The sequence below is a fragment of the Marmota flaviventris genome, chromosome 9 (assembly GCF_047511675.1).
Source record: "Marmota flaviventris isolate mMarFla1 chromosome 9, mMarFla1.hap1, whole genome shotgun sequence".
Taxonomy (NCBI): Eukaryota; Metazoa; Chordata; class Mammalia; order Rodentia; family Sciuridae; genus Marmota; species Marmota flaviventris.
The window spans coordinates 29,153,539-29,165,887 of record NC_092506.1 but is presented as its reverse complement, the minus strand read 5'-3'; positions in this window follow the sequence as shown (position 1 = coordinate 29,165,887).

The window sequence follows — 12,349 nt, the reverse complement described above, 5'->3', positions numbered from 1 at the left end:
TACAATTCAATGGGTTTAAGTACATTCACAGAGTTTTCTAACCACCAACGTGGGCATTTAGAACATGTTCATCACTCATGAAAGAAACACCATTCCCCTTAGACATCACTCCACCTCCTCCTCACAAGGTTCTCCATCACGCAGCCCTAGAGAACCACTAATCTACTTTCTGTCTCTATTCTGGACATGGCATAAAATTCCCATATTGTACTTGTTTCTTCCACTTAGCACGTTTTCAAGGTCCATCCATGTTGTAGCATGTGTCTGTATTTTATTGCTATTTGTGCTGCATGACATTTCCTTGCATGGATCTACCACATTTTTTTTTATCTATCAGTGAACAGATTTTTGAGCCTTGGAATTATTATGAATACTGCTGTTATGAACAATCATGTACAAGTTTTCATGTGGGCATATACTTCATTTCACTTGGGGTATCTGGAATGGAATTTCTGGGTCATAGAGTAACTCTGTGTTGAACCTAGTGAGGAATTCTCAGATTGGTTTTCAAAGTGACTGCACCATTCTGCATGGGCACCAGCAGTGTAGAAGGGTTTCAATTTCTCCATATCATTAAGAATGCTTATTATTATCAGTCTTCTTGAAGTTGGCCATTCTAGTGGGTGGCTCATTGTGAGCAATCTTGTCTTGAATTTGCATTTGCATAGCAAGTATACTCTGTCCTTTAGACTACTCATGTTAATTTGAATTGACGGTGGTTATGGGAACCTTATCCCCCATTTTCCATTCTCCCTTTGGTCCCGTTGCTAAATCCCAGCTGCCTTCATTATCAGAGGAATGACTGCAGGAGGTCGATTAGGCCAAATGGCCTGTGGTCCCTTAGGGAGAGCCTCCCCCACTGCATTTCTCTTTTCCTTACCCCCATCTCATAGACGAAGACGAAGGTGGACTGTGTTTTGGGTCTTAGGTCCCCTATTCAGCTCGAGAAGCAGGTTTGAATTGGCCTAATGAGCTAACCAGATATCTTAGTCCATTTGGGCTGCCATGATCCAATACTATAGATGGCGTGGCTTATCCAACAGAAATTTATTGTTCACAGTATGGAGGCTAAGATGTGCAAGATCAAGAGATTAGCAGATTTGGTGTGATGAGGACCAATTCTTGGCTGAGAGATGGCACTTTCTGGCTGTGTCCTAACATGATCAAAGAGCTCAGGGAGCTCTCTTGGGTCTCTTTTATAGGGACTAATCCCATTCATGGGGGCTCTGCCCTCATGACCTTTCACTCCCAAGTGCCTCACCTCCTAATACCATCACTTTGGGGATTAGGATTTCAGCGTATGAATTTGGGAGCGGGTAGACACCGACACTCAGACCATATACCAGGAGACCCCAGGCATGTGTGGGACCAAAGCTGGGAATATCAACAGGGAGGTCCTGGTTCAGAAATGCCACTTGTGTCCACACCAGGCATCACAACTTGCCAGATCTGGGGCTCAGTCTGCATCAACAATGTCACATTTGGTGTACAGCATTTCAAAATTGGCAAATTTGAAATAAAAACCCAGACTTCCATTTTTTTCTTTAAAAATTGGCCAGCTCCTTCCCCCACCTGTTCCATTCTGTTCTCATCTCTTCATGTTGCAGCCATTCTCCAGAACAGAGTCCTCATTGTCCCCAGAAGACCGATGTGGACACCGAATCGCCCCAGTCCCCACTAATAAATGTTGTGCCCCAAATAAACCGTCTTCACACATTTGTCCCCGCCTCTTCCTCAAGAGTATCTGTTGGTGCTCAACTTTCCTTGAAGACACAAGGGAAGAGAATAACACCGCGGTAGGCACAGGGCTGGATGTGGGTCCTGGGCTTCCTGCCATCTCTCCGTATCACCTCCTCATGAGTCTGTGCAAGTTGCCGATGTAACATGGGTATCTAATTTGTTATCCATAGCTGTTTGTTCACTGTTTATGAACCAAGCACTGTTCTAAGAGTGATGCATGTATTAATTACCTCATTTAATCCACACAGTACCAATTTACAAACAGGAAATAATCCCAGTTTACAAATAGGAAACCAAGACTCAGAGAACAAGCTCATTTATAATCCATGGGAAATACTGCCAGAGCAAGGTTTGGAAGACAGGAGTAACTAGATTCATTAAGTCCCTTATGGGGGCTTAATGGGTGGAACCATGTGGTGATTGATCTGGCCTTATCAGCTGCTACTAAATGCCTCATGGCTGGGGATTGGTCCTGGCCAGATGCCCCATGGAAAAAAGCCAGGGGGTGGAGTATATGATTGCTTTAGTTTGTGTCTGGAATGTCCTCCAAAGGCTCACCTGTTGAAGGCCTTTTCCAGGTGGTGGCACTGTTGGGAGGTGGTAGAAACTGTAGGAGGTAGGGCATGGGTGGAGGAAGGAGGGCACAGGGGGACCTGTCCTTGAAAGGTATGTATTGTCCCTGGGCTTGCTCTGTCTCTCTCTCCTATTTGCCAACAGGTGAGCCACTTTTCTCAGCCACTCTCTTCTGCCATGATGTTGTGCCTCATCATGGGCCCACAAACAATGAAACCCTGTGACCATGGACTGAAATAGTAAAAAATAATTCTTTTCTACTTTAAATTGATTTTCTCAGGTGTTTTGTTATAGGATGAAAAGCTGATGAACACAATGACATATGTTTGTGGGGAGATGATGCCTTATGATTCTTTTCAGCTCTAACTTGTGTTAAATCTCTAAAGCTGGAGAGGAGAGTGACAATTTGGGCTTTATCCTGTACGGAAAAATGGCACCCAGGCAGTTGGTTGCTACTAAGGGACTGCCTCTGTTCCCCAGCACAGAGCACCATGGGATGAATGTCCCAGTCTCCTCTCCCAGCTCTGGTTGGCCCGGTTGCTGTGATCAGTGAAGTCTGGGGCGCATCACATGGAGGAAGGCGCTGTGGCCTTGTTTCTCGTTCCAGGTCCCTAGGAGCAACACAGAAGCAGCTGGTGACACAACAGCATTGTCCTCGCACACAGAGGTCCCCTTTGTTTCCCCAGTACACAGAGCAGTGGCTGTAACAATGGCCTTGAATGGCACTTTACCCTCCTTTCTCCAACGTTACACTGTTTTTCAGTTCTGGAATTGGCGAAACAATGACTTCCTGCAGGGGTATCAGCTTTTTAAATTTTCCATTTGCTTCTCCATCAGTCTTCAGGCCCTGGGTCGGTGAGGGGTGAACCAGGCCCAGAGAGAGCTGGGCCCCTGGAAATGTCACCTTCTCAGGAGGCTGGAAAGCTATGCTATCTGCTCTGCCTTGCAGGGTAGGATCCGCCCTGGAGGAAGGAACCAGACCAGGTAACACAAGAGAGCTGGGGGTTGGGGGTGGCCTCAGAGGGCACTGCAGGTAATGGCAGAGGGTCTGGTCCAAAGAGGATGGGTTTCTGGGTTCAAGACTCTTATTTGCTTGAGAGCCACTGTCTGCTGGTAAACAAACAAACAAGCAAAAGCAACTGAGGTCCAGTTTTGCAGCCTCCAGATTAGGGACATAGAGCCAGCCTGCTGTATCCACGGGCTCCACATCTGAGAAAGTATTTGAAAAATAAGTTGCCTCTGTACTGACATATATGGATTTGTTTTTCTTTGTCACTATTTGCTAAGCAACAAAGTATAGCAACTATTTACATGGATTTTGTATTGTATTCATTATCAGAAGTAAGATTTAAAGCAAAGGAAAGAGTGTGGGTAGGTGATATGCAAATACTACGCCATTTTAAAAATAAGGCACCTGAGCATCCTCAGAGCCTGGTGTCAGCAGGGGTCCTAGAACCAGTCCCCAGTGGCTAACAAGGGATGACTGTCTTCTGCTTCTTTGACCACCATCCAATGCCTGTGATATATTTGAGTGAGTATTGCATCTGTGTAAATACTACTGCATTATCTCAGTGCATTAATAGCAGTAACTGCAAACACTTAAACCACGTGCCTCACATTCTTGCTGGATCCAATTCCGGGCAGTCTGGTTCTAGAATCCATGCTTTCCATCACCAGGCCCCTCGTATAATGTTCTTTACAACCTCGTGCTGAGAAGCCAACATCGTCACGAGGTTTCACTTTGAGAGGCAGTGAAGTACAACGACACTGAGCGTATGGAGCCCCTTGTCCTGTGCCAAGGTTCTAAATGCTTTTGCATCTATTTCCTCATCTGCTCTCCACAATAACCCTATAAGATGAGTTCTTTATTACCCCTATTTTATACATGAGGAAATGCAAGTACAGAGAACTTAAGTCATGTACCCAAGATTGCACAGATGTGAAGTGACACAGCCGGATTTGAACTCGGTTTTCTTTGGCATATTATGTGAACCAAGGCCTGCCCAGCACTGCTGACCGGGAGTTTGTTGTGGTTTTCTCTGAGTCATGGGGTAGAGAGGGTGGTGTTCAGTCCCTGGATTTGTGGAACATCTGTACTGGAGTTGTCGGCTCAAAGAATGCAGAAGCTGTTAAACGACTTGTCTTCTGTCATCAGCTTTTGTCCTGCTCAAAGAGGATGGGATTGCTTACTGGTGACAGTGAGGGAATTTTTAAATGGTAATGATTGCTTATTAAATGGGGTCTGTTACTTTTCCAGAGACTGGTCCAAACTGCTACACATGAAAGAGGACTTATGTTAAATAATTAGGACTCCTGGAGTGTGTTCTGGGATTCAGCTTTCTTTTTGTCTTTTTCCTGTCCTTAATCTTTTGGGGGGACACTTCTTCACTCTTCTCATGCTCTTCGATGAAAATTAAGTCAGGTCTGTGACCCTTCTGGCTGACCTCCAGGAATCAAAATATGTTAGTTGCTTCTAGTTCCAACACTGCCTCAGTTCAACAATTGCTATGCCCGGCCTTAAGGTCAAAGTCACTTCGTTTCAGTGCAGACTCCGTCTGTCCTCCAACGGAGCAGCATGCTGGGAAGGGGCCTGGGATTCCCTTCTCATTAATACTTTGGTGTCATAGTCAGCTTTCTGTCACTGTGACAAAATCCCTTCACCTGGGATTCCCTTCTCATTAATACTTTGGTGTGATAGTCAGCTTTCTGTCACTGTGACAAAACGCATGAGAAAATCATTTTTCAAGGAGAAAATACATATTTTGGCTCATGATTTCAAGGTTTTTTTTTTTTTAACCATGGTCACTTGGTCCTGTCACTTGTGAGCCTGTGGGGAGGCAATAGTGTGTCACAGTGGAATCACATGGTGGAAGAAACCCCATAGCATCTTGGGAAGCAAAAAAGAGAGAGAGAGAGAGGGAGGGGCCAGAGTCCCAATGTCCCCTTCATGGGCACACCCTAGTGACATAATTTCTTCCATTATACCCCACCTCCTAATGGTTCTGCTGCCTCCTAATAGTGCCACACATTGACCACCAAGCCTTTAGTGTCTGGGTTTTGGGGGGACGTTTAAGATCTAAACCACACTGTGGTAGGATGGCATCTGCTGCCTGGACCTGGTGGATGTTTAAACCCACTGCTTTAACTCTTGGCACGAATTTGTGGATACTTCAGAGACAGCCTTCCTTCCTCATCTTTGGGGGTCTCTGAACAGCTAGTCCCTTGAAACTGAATGCCTAAGACCTTTGTTGGTTCCTGGGCTTCAGAGAAGTGCAGTATTAGTTTGCCAGGGATGCTATAACAAAATCCCACAGACCCGGTGGCTTCAATTACAAAAATTGACTTTCTTACAGTTTTGGAGACTAGAAGTCCAAGATCAAGAGGACAGCTGCTGACAGTGGCCTGACTCCTTGGCTTGCAGGTGGCTGCCTTCTTGCTGTGGCCTCAAATGGTCTTTCCTCTGGGTGTGCTCATCCCTTGGGGCTCTCTCTCTGTTAAAATTTCTAGTCATATTAGATCAGGGTCCACCCTAAAGGCCTCATTCTAACCTCATCATCTTTAAAACCCTCCCCCTGCCAAATGTAGTCATGTTCGGAGGTGCTGGGGAAAAGACTTCAACATGGAAAACTGAACCCATACTAGGTTGAATTGTCAGCTTCTTTCAGCAGAAAAAAGACATGTTGTTCTCACTGTTTGAGTCTTGTCATCTGAAACTGCTGTAATATGTAGGTCATGGCTGTACCCTCAGTTGACGTGGAAAACACAGTCGAACACAATCGAACCCTGGCCCCTGCCCCAACCCACGGAGCCTTCCGAGACAGCCTTCCTTCCTCACCTTTGGGGATCTGGGAACAGCTAGTCCCTTGGAGCTCAGAGTGTGATGACTGTACACCTGTCTGTTCCACCACAAGCCCTTGATCCTTGGGACTTCTCCGAGGGCTCATCCAGGATGAAAAATTAAACAAATATTGAAAAATGATAGAAACAAAAGTGCATGGCTGTGTCCTTCTAATACTCATTGATTTTTTAAGATCTTCTCAGGCGTGAAAACAAGATTCATGGCTGGCATCTTGACCCTGGATTCCCGCTTGCTGGGACATGCTTTATTGATCAGGTGGGCGTGCCCAGCAGCAGGAGGGGTCCTGCCTGCCCCTCTGGATAACCAAGCCCCAGAGACGGAGCTGGGCTGGCAGCCAGGCATCCACTTGAAATGAGGAACCCCAGAGCCCCAGAGGGTCTTCACGGCATCCGTGGAAGCCATGGAGGCCACTTTTCAGCTTCATACTGACTCCCCAGGGGGTCTCACTTTTTTCTTGCTGAAGGCCCCAGAATTCCTGGATTTTTTTTTTTTCAGCGTCAGAAATAATAGAATGACTGCATAACTTCATGCTTAGAAGACATGGGTCTTCAGAGGGAAACATGGGTTCTTATGCATATTCTTCTGTCTTCCATTCCTCTCTCGAAAGGAATTTTTCATTGAACAACAGATATTTACTCAGCTACTATTATGTGCTACATCCTATGTGAGGGGTTGGCGATAAAGCCATACACACAATAACAAAAGCTGTTGCTCTCCTGAAGTTTTACGTTCTAGAGCATACTGTGTGAGCAATTTGATATGTAACCTTCCGATCTATCTATCTATCATCTAAACACAAACAGTTCCATGCTGCACATGTGATTCTGTGTCTTTTTCACCAACAATGTTTTGGAGTTCATTTCATGTCAGCATGTATAGACCTTCCCCGGTCTTTGATGGTAGTCCTCTGTAGGATAATCTCCTGCTGGGAAATATCCAGTTCTAATATTTATTTTCACCAACAGTGCTGTAGCAACTTCCTTCTGCATACACTGTTGTACACACAAGTCTGTACACCTACCAAGTCATGATGTGTAAATTAACATCCTCTCTGTGCCACAGTTTCCTCATCTGTGCCATGGAAGTGACACCAACACTTCTCTGTAGCCGTCAGGGAAATGCAAATCGAAACCACAATGAGACAGTGCTTCACACCCACTGGGATAGATACAATAAAGCAATCAAACAAATAATAAATGTGGATGAGGATATATGAATTGAAAACTTTGTACTCTGATGATGGGAATGTGAAATGGTGTGCCACTTTGGAAGATTAGTCTGGTATTTCCTCAAAAGGTTAAATGGAAAGTTAAAATTTAACTCAGCAATTTCACTCCCAGGTGTATTCCCAAGAGAGAAGAAAATATATGTCCACCTAAAAGTTAGTTTAGGAATGTTCATAGCAGTGTATTTAAAGAGCCAAAAGATGAAAACAATCCAAATGTCTATCATCCTAATGAATGGATGAACACAGAATGTGGTATGTCCATACATCAGAATATTATTCAGCATTAAAAAGATAGGCAGTAATGATAGATACTACAGTAGGGATGATCTTTGATAACATTACATTAAGTGAAAGAAGCCAGTCAGAAGAGACCATGTGTGTATAAACACATGCATGTATGTATGTGCCTACACACACACACACACACACACACACCCATTTATGTGAGGTGTTCAAACTAGGCAAATGTACAAGGCCAGAAAGTAGAGAAGTAGTTGCCAGAATCTTGTATACCAGGGAGAAAATAAGGAGTGATTGCTTATGGGTATAGTATTTCTCTTGGGGGTGATAGAAATATTTTTAAAAATAGCTGTGGTGATGAGTGGTCATATCTGAGAATATACTTAAAACCACTGCATTGTATGCCTTAAACAGCTGCATTTTATGATAGGTGCTAAGGTCTGAATGTTTGTGCCCCTGCCCCCCAGATTCACATGTTGAAACCTAATCACTGCTGTGACAATGTTAGAAAGTGGGATATTGGGAGGGGACTAGTGCATGATGGCGGAACCCTGGTGAATGGGATTGGTACCCTTGAAAAGAAGTTCTAGTCAGCTTTCTTGTCCCCTCTGCCATGTGAGGACACAGCAAGATGGCACCTTCCAAGAACTAGAAAGGTGGGCCTTCACCAGACAGCAAGTCCCTGAAATTTCCAAACCTTTGATCTAGGACTTCCTAGATTCCAAAACCATAAGAACTGACTATCTGTTCTACATAAGTCACTTGGTTTGTGGTGTTTTGTTATAGTAGCTAAAACAGACTGAGTGTGTGAATTATATCTCAAAAAAAATTAATAGAGTTACTTTGAGGAATGAATGAAGGATAGACATGAAGTGGTAGAACGGCACCCAGCACTGTGTAAACTGTACCGATGTGACCATGATTTTTGTTATTGCTTGCAGGGCATAACTTCCTAGAAGCAGAGTTGCTAAGAAGCCTAACAACAGGTATTCCGTTCAAAGATCCTACAAAGTTGCCTTAAAAAAAAAAAATCTTTATCAACTCACCCTCCTTATGATGTAGTACACGAAGGTACCCATTTTCTCTCTCCTTTTCCTTCTCAAATCAGCCACAGCCAAGAAATGCTGTGATAATACACACTAGAATTCACAGTAGTTTCTTTGGATCATGAAATCAGGTGTGAATTTTCGTTTCTTTTTCCTGTATACTTGTCTGTATTTTCTCATATTACTAAAAAAGAATATGTAATAAGTGTGTAATATTTGAAAAATACAAGCACCCTCCATCTGTCTTCCCCTGGGGGCTCCCAACTCTCGAAGCCTTGGTGGTTAGCATAGGAGACTCTTTACTTATTGGTGCATCTCAAAGAAAGACATGGGCCCTTCCTGTTCATGTTTTGTTGCAAACTTCTAGAAGAAACAGCCAGGGGGCGACAGATAAACATAGGGGAAAGACAGTTATTGTCCTAGGTCCCAAACCACTGTAATAAAAACATACCTGTGAGTAATCACACCCCCACCAGCTGCCAGACCCCTCAAGTTTGCAAATGCTTCCTATGCAGGGTCCCAACATCTGAATGACATAGATACGGTGCAAAAAAAAAGGAGTTAAAGAAATTAAGTGACTTACCCAAAGTAAGTAAGAGGCCCAGGGAGATATCTTAAAGATGCCTTAGTCAAGCCTTTCAAACAAGGGTATCTTACTACCTCATGTAAAAGTGAGGTCACGGGTAGGGCAAGCTTCAGGGGAGGCTGCTTCAAAAGCTGAGTCCTCAGGATGCCAGATCTTTCCATCTGTGTACTCTGCAGTCTTCCTGTTGCTTTCATCCTCAGACAGCAATAGAGTTCTAGCAATGACAGAAAAATATGGCTAGGCCCAGCGGGGAGGTATGCGATGGTTTGTCCCTAGAGCTTTCTCCTTGGAGTGAGGAAATGGTTTGTGGAAGCCCCTTCCCCACTTTCTGGCAGACATTTCTCACAGACACACTGTGGGTCCCATTGGCCCATCCTAGGTCACTATACAACTTGGGAACCAACCACTGACTGGAGTGGGAATGGAATTAGCTCTGGGCCAACGAGACCGGTCTCTGAGGTTTGTCATGGATCATTGTCCCCTGAGGAGGGGAGCTCCCTGAGCAAAACTGAGATTCTATTTGGAAGGGAGAAGGGAGAAGAGGAGTTGGGTGGGGAAACCAACAGTGTCTGGCGTCAGGGGACATTGTCAAACTCCTGAGTCTGTACTCCTGGTGGCTGCACTGCTCTGCGTCTTGGATGAGTCTCCCTGTGCCGCAGGGTGATTAATGAGTGTGGAGCTTGTATATCACCCACACCTGCCCCTTCTCTGTCGGCTGGTTCAATCCCCTATGAAGCAGGTGGGGGTCTGAAGGTCTGGCTTGGGCACATCATGAGGAGTGGAGTAGTTATTTTTAAAGACATACCAATATCAGTTTAAAAAAAAAACTACTCCACTCCTCCATTCCCCTCGGGAGAAGTCCCTTTGTGGTGATCTCTTTCTGGCAACTTGCAGGACTCACTTGTTAACAGAACCCCATTTTAGATTTAAAGAACTTTGGAAAGATGAGCTGGACCTTCCTTCACAAGAAGGTCATTCTTAGACATGATGGACTGGAGGATCACTGGGCAAATCTTTGCCTCATCTCCTTCCTCTTTGGGGCAGGGTAGACTTTGGGCTTGGAAATTGACTTGCTTTGGCCAATAGAATGAGTGGCTGTGACTCTATCAGAGGCTGTAAATATCGCTGACACAGTTTGGCTTGTCCCTGTGCTTTTATGTCACAAGTCTTCATTTTGCAGCAGCTTTGCAGCAATAGCTGACTGATATTTGGGGGTATTGTCTAAAAGGATATTGGTAGTGTGGATGTGTAGAACAAGCTGTATTAAAGGAGCTTCTGGAACAGAAAGTATTGAGAGCAGCTCAGGGAGGAAATGAACTGTAGATGTTTGGGTGAGTTTCTTGAAACAACCCAAATTCTAGGAACTTTCTATAAAACAGTTCTCTGACCTATTATCACCAAAACAAACTTCATGGCCAAGAAATTGCCACACCCTGAGTTTCTTCATTAATACCGAAATGTAGTGTAATGTGGAGGAAAGTGTGCCGGGACGTGATGTGGGGTTGGACCGCACTTCCATACCATAGTTCTGCTGGTGTCTGGTCTGTGACTTTGAGCAAGTCACTTAATCTCTTTGAAACTCACCTTCCTCGCCTGCAAGGGAGGGTTGGTTCTAAGAATAAAATGATCACGTATATGTTGGTTGTCAAACTGTGGATTTAGTGGATGGGATTTCTTTCCAGACAAAGTCAATGTAGAAAGTTGGTAACTGAATGCTACAGTCAGTTTAAGTCTTCATCCTTTGGCACCAAGATTTTAATTGTAGGCTTCCTATTCAGAGCCCTTAGGGTTCCCTGCAGCCTAGTTTGAAAATTCCTGATACAGTGAAGTCACTCTACAAATGTAGATGGTGATGACAGTGGTGTATGATGTCCAAGTCTCCTACCCGGTTTCCTTGGCTTCCCTTCTTCCTAGATCCCTCACTGACCATACTCTGAAAGTCACAATTAAAGATTTTGGGTGCCTATGTTTGGGCTCAGTTTAAAGTTTAAAATAAGGTCGAAGAGACTCAACCACACTCAACCAGTCAGCTTTTTGTTGATTCAGTTGTGAGATGTCTCCAAGTGTCAATACCATCATCCATGATTACCCTTTAGTTGTGTGGTGGTACTTTGACACCAAGTCTCTATTTGAGCAGAGCCATTTACCACCCTAATCTGGAAGTCTGTGTCCTCTCAAAGCACACATCATCGACCTGGAGCCCAACACGATGCTGGACTGCTTCACTCTTAGGTGCTGCACGTGTACCCCAGTCCCTGTCTCCTCAAGGGCATTGTCAGTGCACACATCTCTCTGACAGTATAACAGTAAGTGCAATCAGTTGTTACGAAAATAGACTCTACCTTTCGATCCTAATTTGGCAGCATGTCTACAAAGGGCTCCCATGTGTCCAGCCCGTTCCATTGGAACCACTCCTAAGGGGCTTTCATCTTTTAAACTCATTCCCCTGGGCCTTATGAGCCATTTATGGTTTAATAAGAATGAGCCCATCAGCATCTACCCAGAGAGAATTAAGTGGAGATGGAGTGAAGTGCTTTGGTAAGGTCTTCCCCAGGAATAGACCCTGAGACAAAAATCAAGTGCAAGTAATTATTTGGAAGAGTTATAAATGTAGGCAAGTGAGATAGGTGAGGGTCCCAGCTGATGTGTCGATGTGTTGTCAAGAAAATGTGTTATCAATATGTGTTGTCAAGAAAATTGCCCCTCCCATGGATGACGGCAGTTAAATCTTTCTAGGGATCCCCGGGAACCAACATGGAACCCGCACCTCAGAGTCATCTCACCCAAGAAGAAAGGGAGCTGGAGCATTTACACACCAACTTCTTTTGGCATGAGTGGAAAATGCTTCTGGGGTGAAAATCCCCTGTCTTTTCTATTCTTCCTCATGCATGGGCATAATGCACCCTGGTGGCCAGGGAATGCCCTTAGAGGAAGAAATGTACCGCTATGGAAAGTCCTGAGGGGAGAATGGGCAAGGCACTGAGAGAACCTGTGACAGTCCACCCCGGCACCAATCAGATCTCCTCATGTCCTCTTCTGAACCCATTCTCTTCTGTCACTGATGCTTCAAGGTGATG